Here is an 18,492-nt window from a genome sequence, read left to right on the forward strand (position 1 = left end):
TTAGTAACCCACTGTTTATCATGGTTACGAGCCTGCTAAAGTGAGCGGTAACCTCCAGCTCACCATAGCAGAGTGGTAACCATGATAAACAATGGGTTACTAGGTGCGCGTGTGCCCCTAGTAACCTGATGTTTATCATGGTTGCCAGCCTGCTCCTGATTCAGCAGGCTGGTAACCAGGAGCAGGACATCGTGGAAAGATTCTTTCCACGATGTCGCTGCTCCCCTGATCGTTGGTGAGCCTGCCTGTTTGACAGCTCACCAGCGACCACATAGCAACGCAGCAACGATCCCTGACAGGTCGTATCGTTGTTGGGATCGTTGCAGCGTCGCTAAGTGTGACGGGGCCTTTAGACTGCACACAGGAATCACAGTACTGATAAGATGTAGTCAGCAAATAAACATTTACATCCAGGCAGAGGTGTATCTAGGTTTTCTGGCACCAGGGGCAAGAATTCAGTTTGGCGCCCCCCACCCAAAGCACATATGCAACTTGCACACTTAGTCACGTGCTGACAAGCTGCTCTCCCTTATTCTTTCAATGTTCAGTGAAAAACTGAGAGAAGCAGGAAGAAAAGCAAGTATGAAAATCGCATATGAGTGAAGTGGCTGGAACCTGCAAGCAGAGCTAAATCCTGACAGTGAGTATATTACATGCTGTTAGGATTGGCATGCTACTGGGCTTTATTTTATAATTAAAGGGCTTGTCCAGGTTTGAGATGAAAGTCTGCAGTCACTCTGTGTGACTGGAGGCTTCTGAATTCTCACAACACATGTGTAGCACCCTGAGGATTCGGCTGCTACAGGGGTATTACACCTCAAGCCAGAGGTGTGGTATTCCACTCCCGGGTAAGGATGGAGTGTGGAACTGAGCTTAGTAGGCTGCATGCACTACATACATCCCATTTCCGGGGGACAGAACTACGGTACTCCCACCAGTATATGTGCAGGTACGACAGCGTCTGTCCCTGGCTGGAGTGGGAGGGGGGGTGGAACATCCCAGTAGTGTAGGGGCAGATAGGGGGAGTAGTCTGGGTAAAGCTAGGAGCTCATTGGGTGCTGGTCACCTGGGCTCACACATAGAGGGAGTATATAAGGTGGGCACCATCTTAGATCAGGGTTCAGTTCAGGCAGGAGGAGAAGAGCAGAGGAGCTCAGCCAGGAGGGCTGACAGGGAGCTGTGGCTCCGGCTGGGCCCAGCTCCAGAGCAAGGCCTGCAGAGAGAGAGAGAGAGGAGTCAGAAGGACCCAGAGAGAAAGACAGAAGGAACCCCAAGAACCCAGAAACAGACCAGAAAGGGTGAAGGGTTGGCGGACACGGGTACCGGAACCCAAGCTGGCAGAGGCAGAAGTAACCCTTAGCCAGGAACCGGAGGTCGTGGTCAAGATTTGCCACGACCCTCACCAAATCCACCAGAAAGGCACACCAAGCATAGGGTCAGGGAACCCAGAGGAGGTTTGACCACCAAGAGACCCGAGGGAGCCGGCCAAAGGTGGATCCCTGGTGGGAACGGCCAGGAGGAAGAGAGAGACAGGGAAGCTCAGGACCACGCTCCGGACTGCCTGGGGGTTGGCCGAGTCCAGGACCTGGTGGACGCAGCACGGCTCGGGTGGTCACTCAAGGCCAGAGTGACTAAAGCAACATCAGTGAGTAAAAACCCTGAAACTGCATCTCCTGACTCTGCCTCTCCTTCCTGCATCATCACAACCCCCATCATCCACACCTGCTGCCCTGAGGCCATACCCCTCCCGTTGGGGGTTATACCATCACTGCTGCACATATACCACCGGCCTCAGCGGACTGCTCTGCAGCGGCGGCTTCAAAGCCGCACTCAACGGGTGGCGTAGTCGACACTTAAACAACATCTACAAAGACTGCCACACACTTAGTTTGACACCCTGGGCACGGACCGGGTCACCGCCACAAGGACTACTACCCCCATACAGATCCGGCTCCGGGTATCCCCTGAACATGGCCCAGGGGGCGCGTCAACTTTGGCGTAGTCGGCAGGATAACGTGCCCGCAACCACCGGGTACTGCGTGCCTGAAGAAAAGTTCATATTTACCGTAAAAAGAAGTCTCCCGCCAATTCCGGAGGGTCCCCGCCATCGGACGCCATCTCGGATCGGTTCCCGCCGTTTGCCCGCCATCTGCAGTCTTTTCCCGCCATCCACAGAGTTTCCCGCCATTGGGAAGCGGTTCCCGCCATCTGAGAAGATTTCCCGCCTTGGCAGAGCGGACGCCAATATGGGCGTGCCAGAGGGTGGCAAGAGGCCACCTCCCATCGTGGGCCAGGACCAAGAATGGCGCCAAAAACGGAGACCGCCCCCACCAGTAGAGACTGTGATGCTTGAGATGTCCATCAGCGTCTGGGGTCTGCCCCTGGAACTGACAATCACCAAGTTGCCCCAGGACCGCCCTCAATGGGGGCGGAGAGAGAACAAAAGAGAGAAGATGGGAGCAGCTTGGAGGAGTCTGGAGGAGTCGTACCCGGAGATGGAGGGGGAGGCAGGCAGCACCGACCCAGCGGTCAGGAGCCTGTTGCAAGCGACAACCCCACAAGGCCTGGTGGAGATCCTGGCGCAGCTCCCCAGAGATCGGGAGCATGCACGGACCGCACTGGAGGGCTTGGCTCAGAGGATGGCCCGAGTGCAGCGAGACGTACTGGCCACATGGAGCAGAGAGATGGCCCTGCAGGCAGGAACCCGCCAACGGAGCACGCCACCCGAGACGAGGAGTCAGACCGCCTCTGAGGATGGCGCAGGAGGAATCAAGGCCGGAGACGACGCCGAGGAAGGAGCTAAAGAAACGGAGGCAGGTAAAGGGGACGTCACTACCCCGAGCCGAGAAGCCGTGAGCCTGCCCCAGCTCCCCGTCGCAGAGCCCGAGACCCCACTCACCACTCACGTTGCTGCATCGTCACCGCTCCGAGCTAGGCCTCAAGCGGCAGGAGCCGCGGCCACGCCCCCTGCTACGTCATGCGCCTCGACTCAGAGCGCGGCCAAGCAAGAGACGCCACCGGCCTGGTCGCAAGGCCGAGTACCCCCGGGCGCCGCAGTACCAACAGCGCCCTCTACCTCTGCCGAGCCACCGGCCTGGTCGCAAAGTCAAGTACACCCGGGCGCCGCCGTCTTCACGGTGCCCTTCACCTTCAGGGTGCCCCAGGCCTGGTCGCAAGGCCTGGTGAACCCGGGCGCCGCTACCACCACCGCGCCCTCAACTTCCACTGTGCCGCACCTGGGTGAGGACTTGTTGGCCCAGCACACTTGCCCGGATGGGCAGCCCTTTGTGTGGCCACCGGAGTACCACCATCCCCGACTCCGGAAAGAAAGACCTCTGGATGAACCCCTGATCCCGGCTCCGGCGCCCGTCAAGATGACCTCGCTCTCGTTAGAGGAGGCGCAGTTTGAGTGGGACCCCACTGGAGGAGACCTCATCGGGTTCACTCAAGAGACCCGGGCGGCCGCAGCCCAGCGAGCAGAGTGCTGCCGGCAGCAGTTAGAGGTCTTTGACAGAGAAAGGAGAGAGAGGCGGGTCCACGAGGAGCGGCTCCAAGTCCAGAGCGCCGAGCAAAAGCGCCGGGCCCGCAGAAACCCCCGTACTGCCCACGGTCCCCGTGCCAGCGGGACTGTAATAAAATTCCAAATGGAGCACGGGTGGGGTTTTATACGGGACCACAGAACCCCCGGCGACGTCTTTGTCACCCGCAGAGACGTAGAAAGCCATCTGCCGGAGGGACACAGAGGTCGTGACCTTTACCTGGGAGATGAGGTCACCTTCACCCGGCACCAGTGTGCCAAAGGACCCTATGCACTTCATGTACATCGCCTGACGGAAGAGGAGTTGCGGTGTGAGGAAGGTCAAGAGGACCCGGACGGGTCTGAAGCCTACCCTCAGGAAGGAGCAGGAGGGCATCGTCACCATTAAGAGGTGAACTGAAACTGTATATAGTTACCCGTAAGGGTATATGCCATGCTGCTTAATTAAAATGAGTTCCCCGTTGGGACAAGTGTGAACTGTTCCAGTGTGTCCCATCTCCCCATAGGCTGAGGACTGTGAACAGCCATTCCTGTTCCCCACTGGCCGAGGACTGAGAGCGGCCACCTCCCTTTGTATATAGTTGCGCTTTCTAAGGCGCCCCCTACTGGTTTTATAGGAAACTGTGTTTTTTTCAGAAGAGACTGTTGCACTTTATCCGGTCACAAGTTGCACCGTGGCCGGAGGAACAAGAATGTTTATAATGAAAAGTTTTATATGAAGAGTTTATTGCTGCTGATAATGTTTATAATGTTTAATATGTTTATGATGTTTTGAAAAAAATTGTATGTTTTGGAATGGTTATTCTTTTACAGCCCGAGGACGTGCTGTGATTTACCAGGGGGGAATGTAGCACCCTGAGGATTCGGCTGCTACAGGGGTATTACACCTCAAGCCAGAGGTGTGGTATTCCACTCCCGGGTAAGGATGGAGTGTGGAACTGAGCTTAGTAGGCTGCATGCACTACATACATCCCATTTCCGGGGGACAGAACTACGGTACTCCCACCAGTATATGTGCAGGTACGACAGCGTCTGTCCCTGGCTGGAGTGGGAGGGGGGGTGGAACATCCCAGTAGTGTAGGGGCAGATAGGGGGAGTAGTCTGGGTAAAGCTAGGAGCTCATTGGGTGCTGGTCACCTGGGCTCACACATAGAGGGAGTATATAAGGTGGGCACCATCTTAGATCAGGGTTCAGTTCAGGCAGGAGGAGAAGAGCAGAGGAGCTCAGCCAGGAGGGCTGACAGGGAGCTGTGGCTCCGGCTGGGCCCAGCTCCAGAGCAAGGCCTGCAGTGAGAGAGAGTGAGAGGAGTCAGAAGGACCCAGAGAGAAAGACAGAAGGAACCCCAAAAACCCAGAAACAGACCAGAAAGGGTGAAGGGTTGGCGGACACGGGTACCGGAACCCAAGCTGGCAGAGGCAGAAGTAACCCTTAGCCAGGAACCGGAGGTCGTGGTCAAGATTTGCCACGACCCTCACCAAATCCACCAGAAAGGCACACCAAGCATAGGGTCAGGGAACCCAGAGGAGGTTTGACCACCAAGAGACCCGAGGGAGCCGGCCAAAGGTGGATCCCTGGTGGGAACGGCCAGGAGGAAGAGAGAGACAGGGAAGCTCAGGACCACGCTCCGGACTGCCTGGGGGTTGGCCGAGTCCAGGACCTGGTGGACGCAGCACGGCTCGGGTGGTCACTCAAGGCCAGAGTGACTAAAGCAACATCAGTGAGTAAAAACCCTGAAACTGCATCTCCTGACTCTGCCTCTCCTTCCTGCATCATCACAACCCCCATCATCCACACCTGCTGCCCTGAGGCCATACCCCTCCCGTTGGGGGTTATACCATCACTGCTGCACATATACCACCGGCCTCAGCGGACTGCTCTGCAGCGGCGGCTTCAAAGCCACACTCAACGGGTGGCGTAGTCGACACTTAAACAACATCTACAAAGACTGCCACACACTTAGTTTGACACCCTGGGCACGGACCGGGTCACCGTCACAAGGACTACTACCCCCATACAGATCCGGCTCCGAGTATCCCCTGAACATGGCCCAGGGGGCGCGTCACATGCACTGCTCAATATTAGGATTCTCCCTTGCACAAGTATGCAATATGTATACTTCTGGCTACATTCCAACTAGACGTGTCCAGCCTCGCTCAATTCATTCTCATTGAGTGAGGCCACACATGTCTAGTTGGCACATGACCACATGTATGCAAATCACTGGCACCAGAAAATCCTGGCAGCGTGCAGTGTGCACTGTGAGAATTCAGAAGTCTTCAGTCACATAGAATGACTTCAGACTCATCACAAACTTGGACAACCCCTTTAATGCCCACTACATAAATAAAAATATGAGAATTAGTCAATATCCCAAAAAAAAACATTTGCATCCAGGTACCTTTTTAGATGGACTCCAGAGACAATGTATCTTTCTTTTCATCTTCATCTTGTGCGACTTTTCTCATCCCAAGCTCGTCTCTGCAGACTTCTGTGGCACCCCGGTTGCCACAGTGACATTGCCTCCCTCACAAGAGGTGATGCCATGCCTGGAAGCAAACAGGGGTCCCCTAGTCAGGTATACTAGCATGCAACACTTTCCTGGCTACAGACCAGCAAGGGGAGCTCCTCCCCTTAGCAACTGGAATCTGGAGGCGGGGTTAGTTAGACTTAGTGAGAAGAGTTGAATACAGGACAGCGACTAGGAAAGACCTGGGGAGTGGAGCTGCACGGCAGCTCACCCCAGAGAGGAGCGTAGAAGAACCGGACACCGGAGTCCGAGGTTGTGGGGCACTGAAGGCCCAGCAGCAGAAACCGGAGGGCAGAAGACTGCAGGTCTCCAGGCCCCATCAGACGCCTGGAGGCTCAGCAGCACATAGGGCCCAGCACCGCCACGTGGGAGCGACACTCCAGGAAGGCCCGAGCTGCCTGCCATACGGGTGAGCACAAAGACGTTTTACTCAGGGAAGAGGGCCACAGCACAGCTATAAGCAGCAGGGCCAAAGAGATTAGCGCAAAGGGAAGGCCTCGAACTTCACCTGGTGATGTGGACTCCCAACTTGCTTCCAGGCCGCCAGGACCTCTACTACCATCTAGTACCCGTGCCCCGGTCTGCCTAACCACCGCAAGTAAAGATAAGAGAAAACCACCATTACGTTGTGGACTGATTATTATCTGCGCCATCCCCTGCACAGCAACATCTATCACATCACCACTTCCTGCCCTGGAGCTAAGCTCTGCCTGTGGAGAGCTGTACCAACTCTACTGCTTCACCATCAGCTCCAGAGGATCTGCACCGCAGCGGCGGCTCCATATAGCCGCATACCACAGGTGACATCACGAACATTAGATATAAAAACTATAATCCCCTTTCAATAACCCCTTTTTATTGACCGCCCTGGGTCACGGACCGGGTCACTGCCACTGTGACATCCCCCAGCATCGACCGGCCCAGCTACCGAGTACCCCACGGTCCAGGGGGCGCGTCACTTCCATCTTCTCCTGTCTTCTGTAGCACATCCCCACATGATGCCCTTAAAGATAGCAGTGTCATTATAATACTCCTGAATAAAAATATCTGCCCTATGCGGGTCCCCTGAATAAATAATTGTCCCTCACTATATTCCCTGCACAAAATATGACCCACACACTGTCCCTCTTATGATACATTCTCTCCACTCTGCCCTCTCCTTAACATACTGGGCCCCTTCTTTACAATATCCTCTCACACTGTGTCCCCCCCATAGGGCCCATTCTTTATACTGTGCCCCCTCATCACACTCCTCCTCGGCATACTATCCCCTCCTAGCTGTGCCCTTACACTGTTCCCCCATACTACCTCTCCACACTACTCAGTCTTTAGTCTATGCCCAGTCACACTTTTCTACCCGCATACTGACTCCTCACACTGCACCCATCCCCCCTTCACTCCTCATACTGCGTTCGCACCCATACTCCCCATTCTGTGTCTTCACACATTCCCCCACTCATCATACTGTGTCAGCATCCATCTTTCCCAATCACTATACTGTGAATGCACTCATCCTCCAATACTGTTTCCTTATACATGCAATCTTTCCCCCAGAATAAATATTTCCCCTCGTAGAATAAATATTCCCCCGTAGAATAAATATACCCCCAGAATAAATATTCCCCCTGACAGAATAAATATTTCCCCCACAGAATAAATATTAACCCCACAGAATAAATCTTCCCCTCACGGACAGCCCCCAACTGGTCATATAATATAAGAATAACATTTTTTTTTATACTCACCTAATCCAGGCTCCCTGTATACCGCAGCCGCCATCTCTTTTTCTATCCTGGATGGCAGTGGACGCTAGAAGGTGCGTTGCAGTGATGTCATTATGCTAACTAATGCCCTCTGTCAGCGCCATCTCCAACAGGGCACAGATTGGAAGTAGCCTTCATTCTGATAGAGTTCCCAGCGAAGCAGAGATCTAATTAAAGCTCCCCTGCTCCTGTACAGGGCAGCGCTCACATCAATTCTATTCGCGTATTACAACAATTTTTTTCAAAGTGTGCTCCCCTAGGCAAGAGATACCGCGGGAGCCTACCTTTCCTATCCCTCGTCCCTGCTTGTAATATCCCTTTCTTGGACATACTGTAGTTTATATCATTTAAAGTGATGCATGTGGGGTGTGTATGTTTGTGTTGTGTGTGTGTGGGGAGGGTGGATGAAATTGGTAGGAATATTGTAGCATCAGCATCTCTGCCTACTGCCGGGCAGAGATGCCGTTCCCCTCACCGCCGCGGTCCCGGTCCGGCGTCTTCCTGCTCCCCTCCTGCTGCTGCTGTAGCGTGCACCGCGCGCAGCTTCCCGGGCACTGTGCTTAGGGCGTGCGCATGCTCCCTCCCTCTTAAAGAGGCCGCGTGCGTCCTAAAGAGTCCCAGGCCAATGGCCGGAGGACTTACCCTTTATAAGGCACCTCCTCCAAAATGGAGTTGCCTGTGCAAGATTGTTGTTTTGTGTGCTAACACTTCCTTCAGCCCTTAGGTCCCGCTGCCTGTCAGTCTTGCCCGCCAGTCTGACTAACAGTCCTGTCCGCCAGTCTATCTAACAGTCCTGCTCGCCAGTCTGTCTATCTGCCGTGCCCGCCAGCCTGCTTACCTGGAGCACCTGCCAGTTACCTGCCGTGCCCGCCAGCTTGCCTACCCAGAGCACCTGTCTGGCTATGCGCTGCACCTACCTGCTTGCCAACCTGGAGCACCTGTCTGGCTATCAGCCCTACCTGCCTGCTTATTTGCCCGGATCACCCGCCAGCCTTTCTGCCGTGCTCATCCACTGTACCGGTCAGCTCCTGTCATCTGACACGTGGGAGTCACCTGCTCTCACACAAGGTCGGTCCCAGAGTGGCACCTGGTTCACCTGCCCGGTCCCTCCCTGGTTCACGGAGTCGACTAAACCGCCGTGTGACCTGGGTCGGTTCGACTAGGCACTTAGTTACCCCCCTCTGGTCCCTCCTTGCACTGAAGCACAGAGGTTCCACCACCCGGACCCGTAACAAATATTTATTACCTTTTTGGTACACCATGGCCAGCTGAAGTCAGGTTTATAAAGAACAGGATGGATGACTTTATTTTAACCAATTTACTGGCATAATTCTAGGATTTTCTTCTTATCTTTCACATTAGATTACACTGGATTTCAAGTTCTCTTCTTTCTGTACCCAATTTCTAACTTTAGATTGCCTTTTTATTTTTATATAAATTTCTCATCACTAGTATACAGATCTTCTGTACATATTTGCATTATATCTGCTTCTAGAGTCTAGTCATGTTCTACATATAATTTCCTCACGTAACTAAAGCCTTCATCACCTGATATTATGTAATCTTACAATTGATTGTCCTCTATATCAAAGAAAAATAAAAGTTTGATGAATACATTTGCCAGTAAAACAGACACCTCACTGATTCTTCAGAAACCCCTAGTGCAAAAATACTGTGCCAGCAGCCATGAATGAAAACAGGAAATTGTGAGCCAAAGAGTTGCAGTCAGTTGAGTTTTGAGGACTGAGCTCCCTATTGAGAAAAGAGCAACTATTTGTAATTCTGATGGAGAATTATTGCCAATATTTATAAATAAATTCAAAGGCAGTTTTCTGCTGAGCTGGTATATAATGTTATGTAATGTGCCATCTAGCAGAAACTAAAAGCAGGACTACATCATAGTTGAATCTTTGAAGAGAATCTGTCTACAGACCAATAGTGGCTAGTTTTTGCTTTTATTTTAGTCGCGATGCTCATTCATTAGTTCATTTTACTCACGTTTATAGCGCCATTAATTCCACGGAGGTGTACAGACGTAAGCATCACTGTCCTCATTGGTATTCACAATCTAAATTCTCTATCAGTATGTCTTTAGTGTGGGAAGAAACTGAAGGAAACCCAGGCAGACAAGGGGAGAGCATACAAACTCCTTGCAAATGTTGTACTTGGTGGGATTTAACCCAGGACCCCACTGCTGCAAAGCAACAGTGCTAACCACTGAGTCAAAGTGCTCCCCTGTGTAATCTGTATACTGTTTTTTCTTTTTCTTTTTAAATCCTCCATAACGGTTCCAGCAAAATAAATCTTTTCATTTAGTTTTAATTTTTATGGTCTTTACCATGGGGAAAGTGCTCACACATCTTCTGGACATGTTTTTAGGTTGCTATGCATTATTACCCTGGGTAAAGACCATACAAACTACACACTAAATAAAAAGGCCCATATCTCTAGAACCTCTGAAACTGTATGGCAGATTTTAAAAAAACAAACCCAACAAACCCCCCCCCAAATAATGGATTATACAGGGGAACAGGGGCAATAAAATAAGAGGAAAAGCTGGCCACTTTTGACCTAGTGACAGGTCCTCTTTAAAGGGTTTGTCTTATTTTATTATAATGTGCCTATTTAGTAATATGGTTTTCAGAGAGAATTGTCCTATACTCAGGGCTCCTCTCTGTTAGAGCAGTTACAGTTCGGTCCAGAAATATTTGGACAGTGACATAACTTTTGGCATTTTAGCTGTTTACCAAAACATATTCAAGATACAGTTACAATCAATACAGACTTAAAATGCAGACTTTCAGCTTTAATTTGAGGGCTTTCATATCCTAATTGGAGTAAAGGTTTAGGAATTACAGCTCTTTTATATGTAGCTCCTTCTTTTTGCAGGGACCAAAAGTAATTGGACAATTATTGCAAAAGCTCTTTGACGGGGCTACTTGGGCTTTTCCCATGTTAATCCATCATCAATTAAGCAGGTAAAAGGTCTGGAGATGATTCCAGGTGTGGCATTTGCATTTAGAAGCTGTTGCTGTGAACCCACAACATAAGGTCAAAGGAGCTCTCAATGGAAGTGAAACAGACCATCATTAGGCTGAAAAAAGAAGAAATCCATTAGAGAGAGTAGAAATGTTACGAGTGGGCAAATCTACAGTTTGGTACATTCTTAAAAAAAAAAACAGCGCACTGGTGAGCTTGGGAACTCAAAAAGGCCTGGACATTCACAATAGACAACAATGATGGATAATCACAGAATCTTTTCCATGGTAAACAAAAACCCCTTCACAACATCCTCCCAAGTGAAGAAAATTCTCCAGGAAGTAGGTGTTTAAGCACCACCCCAGCAGGTTTTTTTATGGCACCACTGGAGTGGCACTTTAAATGTAAGTGCCCTGCCCCTTGTCATATACTCACCTTCCTCCGCCTTCATCGGTATCCCCGCTGCTCCTGTGAAAAGTGACCTTCGATGCACTCCAGCAGACACTGGAGCGCGTCGGAGGTCACTTTTCATTACAAGTCTATGAGAGCCTTGTTCTGGCTCTCATAGACTTGTATTGAGAGAATGTGAGCTGAGCTTCTGACTTCTGGCTGTCAGAAGATGCGCTCACAAGATGGTGCCTTGGCACTAGAGCGGTTTTGAAAACCGGGGTAGATGCCAGAGGGTGAATATATCACCGGGGCTGGGAGCTTACACTTAAAGCAACAGTCCAGTGCTGAAAAAAAATGCTGGAGTAGTGCTTTAAACTATCTAAGTCTGCCATAAGGAGAAGATTTAATGAGAGCAAATGCAGAGGGTTCCCTACAAGTTACAAACCATTAATCAGCCTTAAAAATAGAAAGGTCAGATTAGAAAAGCTTTCTTTGGATAAATTAAACTAAGATCATGGGAAGTAGAAAGTATGGAGAAAGCTTGGAAAGGCTCATGATCCAAAGCACACCACGTGTTCTGTAAAACATGGTGGAGGCAGTGTGATGGCATGGGCATGCATGGCTTCCAATGGCACTGCACTGGGTAACTAGTGTTTATTGATGATTTCACTAAAGACAGAAGCACCCGGATGAATTCTGAATTGTACAGAGTGATACTTTCTGCTCAGATACAACCAAATGCCACAAGGTTGATTGGACGGCGCTTCACAGTAGAGAGGGACAATGATCCAAAACGTAAGGCAGAAAGACCCAGAAGCAAGCAACAACTGAAGTCAGCTGCAGTAAAGGAAAAGCATCACAAAGGAGGAAACTCAGCGTTTGGTGACATCCATGGCTACCAGACTTCAGGCAGTCATTGTCTGCAAATGATTCTCTACAAAGTATTAATAATGAATATTTTATTTATGATCAAGTTAATTTTCCAGTTATTTTTAAAAATTATAAAAGGAGGCTTTGTAGATAAATGGTTGCAGTTCCTAAACGTTTCACGAGATATTTTTGTTCAACCCCTTTAATTAAACCTGAAAGTTTACAGTTCAATTGCATCTTAGTTATTTCATTTTAAATCCAAAATAGTGGCATGCAGAGCCCACATCACGAAAATGCGGTCACTGTGCACATATTTCTGGATCTAACTGTATCTGATCTCAAAGCTTCAGCCTTTGCATTTGATACAGTACGTAACCTGCTTCTTGAAAGATTGACATATGTAATACTAAAATGCAAGGCTACCTGCCGTTTTCTCTGGCAATTAACAATTGTTTCTGAGGTTGGCCTTGCAGTGATATGCCCACTTAATCTCTTGGATTATATTTATTATACTTACTTATGGTATATAGCACCAACATATTCCACAGTGCTTTATAGTGCATTTACACTGGCCCATCCACTGATGTAAATGACCACCGATCCGCAGTTATTTATTAGTCTGATTAGACAGGCTGACTGCACTTCCATCCATAGGAATAATGATTAGTAAAATGATCATTCAGTGCACATAGAAAATCATTGTTCTCGGCAGCATATGTCCTGTTTACACTACATAATTTTTTATTTGTAGCCTTTTTAGATAGACCAATCTGGAAATGAGGGTTTGAACAAGTTCCAGGGTAAATGCATCATTATAGACATTGTTATCACTCCTCATTACTGCTCACAATCTAAATTCCACAACTAATCCACCATAATGTATCCTATAGCATACAGTTATTTATTTCTGGTTTTATCATTCCTATCTGAGAACTATATTTATTTTATTTTTACATCAATATAGTCATATAAGGTTTGTATTTTGCAGGATAGGTTGCATTGTTCATCTTCTCCATTTTGGTGCACATATACAATGCATTGAAACAATGTTTATTTTTTAGGGGGAAAAAATTGAAAATAATGGAAAAACACACATTTCTCCTAATATTTAAGTTTGTTTTTGGGGATAAATTTGTTTAGAGGTTCACCATGAAATGATAAATGATGCTTTAACTTTAACAAAGATTATGTCAATAGTAAATTAATATAGGTTTCATTTTTTACTACTCTTCCACAATAAAAACAGATGTAGAAATAAAAATAGTCTTTAGACTGCAGCATTGCAAAATGTGAAATTTTGTTCTAGGCATCAAGACTGAAACAGTTCAGGTCATCATTAGTATGATAATGGCTTAGCTTTTTAACACAAAACCTTCTGAGTAGTGTTGAGCATTCCGATACTGAAATATCGGGAATCGACCGATATTCGCAGTATCGGAGTTCCGATACTGAGTTCCGATACTTTTAGAATATCGGATACTGGAATCGGAAGTTCCCATAATGCAATGAGCCAGTGTGATTTTATTCAGCCAATAAGGATCCTAAGAAGTGTGGACACATCTTGTGGCATGTTAGGCATGTTAACTAATGGCATGGCTGTGATTGGCTGCTGAAATTATGTCATGATGCACTATAAAAGCCGCCGCCGCCATTTTGGGTTCACTGTGCTGTGAATTCAGTTAGGGATAGGATGCTGCTGTTCTGAGGGACAGTTTTAGCTACCTATTTGCTCTATTGTGCTTTATCCAAGCTACTTTATAAACCGCTGTGTCTTGCAGCACTAGTGCACAGTGCTCTGTACTGTTCACGGCTGTCTGCAAGGTCTCTCTGTGTGTGAGTGCAGCTCACCCTGTAGTGTGTGCTGCAGCCACGTCTGGTTGTAGTCCGCTCAGCGTGCGTCACTGCCTCATACATTGTCCTTTTTTGCTAATTGCTCCTTTTTCCTGATTTCTCCTATTAGTGTGGTTCCATCCGTATCTAGATAGATTGCTTCCAAACACACTATATAGGAGTAGATAGAGGAGCCTTTCTGCAGCCTTGTGTCCTGTAGCCCCAGCCAGATTAGTATTAGCCTATTTTTTGTAGCCTCATCTATTGCATTGTAGGTTACCTTCCTGCATTGTAATAGCTACAAAAAGTTTGTGTTTTACATCTTTGGGCACAGCCAGTGTCTTTTTGTGAAAAAATAAAGTTCACCAAACAGTCACTCAACTTTACAGTTGTGTAGGCCACATTAGCTCATATTAAAGTCTAGTCCACACTTTATAAAATTAGTGTTTCTTATACCTGTTAGCAGCTGTTCAGGAATAAGCACACTAAGCCCTTAGTACTTTTCTACCTATCTTTATCAGTCTACCAAGATGAAGAAGGTAGGGAGTAAGGCATGTGGTCGTAGTCGTGGGCGTGGGCGTGGAGTTTCTGCAGGGAGAGGACGTGAGGATTCTGTGCCTGCTGCGGGCACCAGTGACTCAGCATCCCCCAGTTTTACCAGGGAACAGTCCTTTATGCGCAGCTTTGTAGGAGCTCGCCATACCCCACTGTTGCGGGAGGACCAAATTGAAGCCGTTGTCTGATGGATGGCAGCTAACGCATCGACTTCAATTAGTTCCTGATCCTCTCAGTGCATGAAATTCATGAAATAATTTTTAAAAAATTGACGTGGGGCTTAACCCTTTTTTTGTGTCCAGTTAGGTACAGCAGGCAGGAACGGGCTGCCCCCATCCCCCAGATGCCTATTTGTACCTGGCCGGACACAAAAATATAGGGAAGCCCTTTTTTGTTTAATTATTTTATGAATTTCATGAAATAATAAAAAAAAAAATACGTGGGGCTTTGCCCTATTTTTGTGTCCAGCCAGGTACAACTAGGCAGCTGGGGGTTGGAATCTGCAGCGCAGGGAGGCCCAAGCTTTCTGGGCCCCCCCGCTGCAAATTGCAGTCCGCAGCCACCCCAGAAAATGGCGCGTTCATAAAAGCGCCATCTTCTGGCGCTGTACCCAACTCATCCAGGGCCCTGGTGCGGTGGCTCACTGGGTAATAAAGGGGTTAGGGCCAGCTTGGTATTATCAGCTGGCCCTAAGCACGAAATTCATGGGGTCACGCCAATATTAGACATGACCGCCATGAATTTCTAGTAAAGTATTTAAAAAAAACACAACACCCAGAATAAAGTCCTTTAATTGAAATAAACACACAATTTTTTAATGTTCTAAATTAAACCATACTTACCATCACGCCCATTCCAGCTGAAGCCAACGATCTCCTGCAATAAAAGTAAAATAATAAACCAACATCATCATTACCTTTCCATGGTTCCCAGGATGGCTCCACCTCTGCTACATTCACATGACAGGCTGGATCGCAGCCGAAAGCTGCCATCCAGCTTGCCATGCCGCAGACACTGAGAAGAGCAGGCATGCTTGCGCTCCTCAGAGTCTGGCTGTGACAGCATCCAGATGAGCCGAGTTCATGTCCAATGAACTCAGCTCACCTCATGCACGTCACTGACAGCGTGGGAAAATTCTCCTGCTCTTGCCGTGAGCTTGACAGAATTCTCCTGCGCTCACGGCAAGCGCAGTAGAGTTTTCCCACGCTGTCAGTGACGTGCATGAGGTGAACTGAGTTCAATGAACTCCGCTCACCTCATGCACGTCACTGACAGCGTGGGAAAATTCTCCTGAGCTTGCGCTTGCCGTGAGCGCAGGAGAATTCTCTCACGCTCAGTGCATGCGCTGGAGAATTCTCCCACGCTGTCAGTGACGTGAATGAGGTGAGCCGAGTTCATTGGACATGAACTTGACTCATATGGATGCCGTCACAGCCAGACACTGAGGAGCAAAAGCATGCCTGTGCTTCTCAGTGTCTGCAGCATGGCAAGCTGGATGGCAGCTTTCGGCTGCGATCCAGCCTGTCATGTGAATGTAGCAGAGCTGAAGCTGTCTTGGGAACCATGGAAAGGTAAGGATGATGTTGGTTTATTATTTTATTTTTATTGCAGGAGATCATTGACTTCAGCTGGAATGGGCGTGATGGTAAGTATGGTTTAATTTAGAACATTAAAGAATTGTGTGTTTATTTCAATTAAAGGACTTTATTCTGGGTGTTTGTGTTTTTTTTTTAACTTTGACTATGGGGTTAGTAATGGGGGTGTCTTATAGATGCCTCTCCATTACTAACCTGGCCTTGATGTCAGCTGGCATTATAAGCTGACATGAACCCCAACCCTATTACCCCACTGCCACCGCTACAGGGCAGTGGGAAGAGCGAGGCTAAGTGCCAGAATTGGCGCATCCTATGGATGTGCCATTTCTGGGGCGGCTGATGGCTGGTGTTTCTAGCCTGGGAGGGGGCCAATATTCATGGCACCCTTCCTGGGCTATTAATATCAGCCCCCAGCTGTCTGCCTAGCCTTTGCTAGCTATTAAAATAGGGGGGACCCCACGTCATTTTTTGGGGGGGTCCCCCATTTTAATAGCTAGTAAAGGCTAGGTATTCCGCTGGGGGCTGATATTACTAGCCTGGGAAGCTCCGTGGGTATTACCCCCTTCCCAGGTTTCAAACATCTGCCCCAGCCGTCTGCTTAACCTCCGCTAGAGACTAAAATTACGGGGAACCCCACGCCAATTTTTTTTTTTAATAGATCCTTTATTTTAACACTAAATGACAAGTACAGTAACCAACACTATCACTGTACTTCTTATATATGTGACTGACATGTTTCTATCTATCTAATCTATGTGTGATGCTCTATTCTTTCTATTCTAAATTGTCGGGTACCGATGCTGAATTGCCGGCCGGCTTTTTTAAAGAGAGTGTCTTCTCAGCAGTTTGTCAGCTTTTGCACACCTTTGCAGGTGTTTTCTATGTGTTTTTATTTGCCTGCCATTGGTTTTAACGGTTCGACGGTGTTCGACAGTGTTCTAAGGTGTTCGAGAAACAGTTCCACGAACATCCCGGTGTTCGACGAACCGAACCGAACCCGAACACTACGGGAGTGGCTCAACACTAGTCTTTAGTGCCGCAGGTGATGTACTAACAGACCGTCGCATGCGACTATCCTCCGATAACGTTGACCGGCTTACTTTTCTGAAAATGAACAAGGCCTGGATTTCGCATGAATTTGCAAGTCCTCTTCCAGATTAAATAATTGGTTGACAACGGTATCCAGGTCTCCTGTTGTGTTCATGCTTCTACCACCTGAACTGTAATCCCTGGGCTCCAACATCGCCAGTTGCTGCTCAAAAGTGCCGTCCGCACAAACAACGCTGGCTCCAGTGTTTTTGGGGTTCAGTAACGTCAGCTGATCCCCAGCTGAGTGACCGGCAATATCTCCTGCTCTGTCCATATTCACACTACTACAGATTTTAAACTTGCTCCAATTATACCTCTCGCTCCTCTCTGTTTTCAGTATTTACCCTGAGCTCCAACACCGCCAGTTGCTGCTCAGAAGTGCCGTCTGCACAGTCAACGCTTGCTCCAGTGTTATTGGGGTTTAGTAACGTCAGCTGATCCCCAGCTGTGTGTCCGGCAAATTCTCCTGCTCTGTCCACATCCACACTACTACTAATTTAAAGCTTGCTCCAATTAGACCTCTGGCTCCTCTCTGTTTTAATTATTTACCCTGAGCTCCAACACCACCAGTTGCTGCTCAGAAGTGCCGTCTGCACAGTCAACGCTTGCTCCAGTGTTATTGGGGTTCAGTAACGTCAGTTGATCCCTTGCTGTGTGTCCGGCAATGTCTCCTTCTCTGTCCACATTCACACTACTACAGATTTTAAACTTGCTCCAATTAGGCCTCTGGCTCCTCTCTGTTTTCAGTATTTACCCTGAGCTCCAACACCACCAGTTGCTGCTCAGAAGTGCCATCTGCACAGTCAACACTTGCTCCAGTGTTATTGGGGTTCAGTAACATGAGCTGATCCCCAGCTGTGTGTCCGGCAATATCTTCTGCTCTGTCCACATTCACACTACTACTGATTTTACACTTGCTCCAATTAGGCCTGTGGCTCCTCTCTGTTTTTAGTATTTACCCTGGGTTCCAGCACCGCCAGCTGTTTCCCAGCAGTGTCTTTGGCACGGGTACTCCCTCCTGCCCAGCCTGGTTCAAGCACGCCAGCTGTTTCCGGGAAGTGTCAACGTCAATTTGCCTCCAATACGTTGTCCTGTCGTGTTGCGGTCGGGTTAGCCGACTCTATGGTGCCTGCAGTTTAGGTGACTCCTATGTGGGCTGCGGGATCTGGTAATGAAGGCTGATTCCATAGTGCCAATAGGACAAGCACCCACTGTAGGACAGTGGGTTTCGGTAACTCCGGCCGGCTCGCGGCCTTGCAACTTTTTTTTTCATGTGTACCTTCTGCTAACTATCTGAGTTCCAGTACCGTCAGCTGGTTCTCGGCAGTGCCTTTGGCTTAGGTGCCTTCTTCTCG

This window comes from Phyllobates terribilis, unplaced genomic scaffold (assembly GCF_046119375.1).
Source record: "Phyllobates terribilis strain yellow unplaced genomic scaffold, ASM4611937v1 Scaffold_4__5_contigs__length_816908805, whole genome shotgun sequence".
Taxonomy (NCBI): Eukaryota; Metazoa; Chordata; class Amphibia; order Anura; family Dendrobatidae; genus Phyllobates; species Phyllobates terribilis.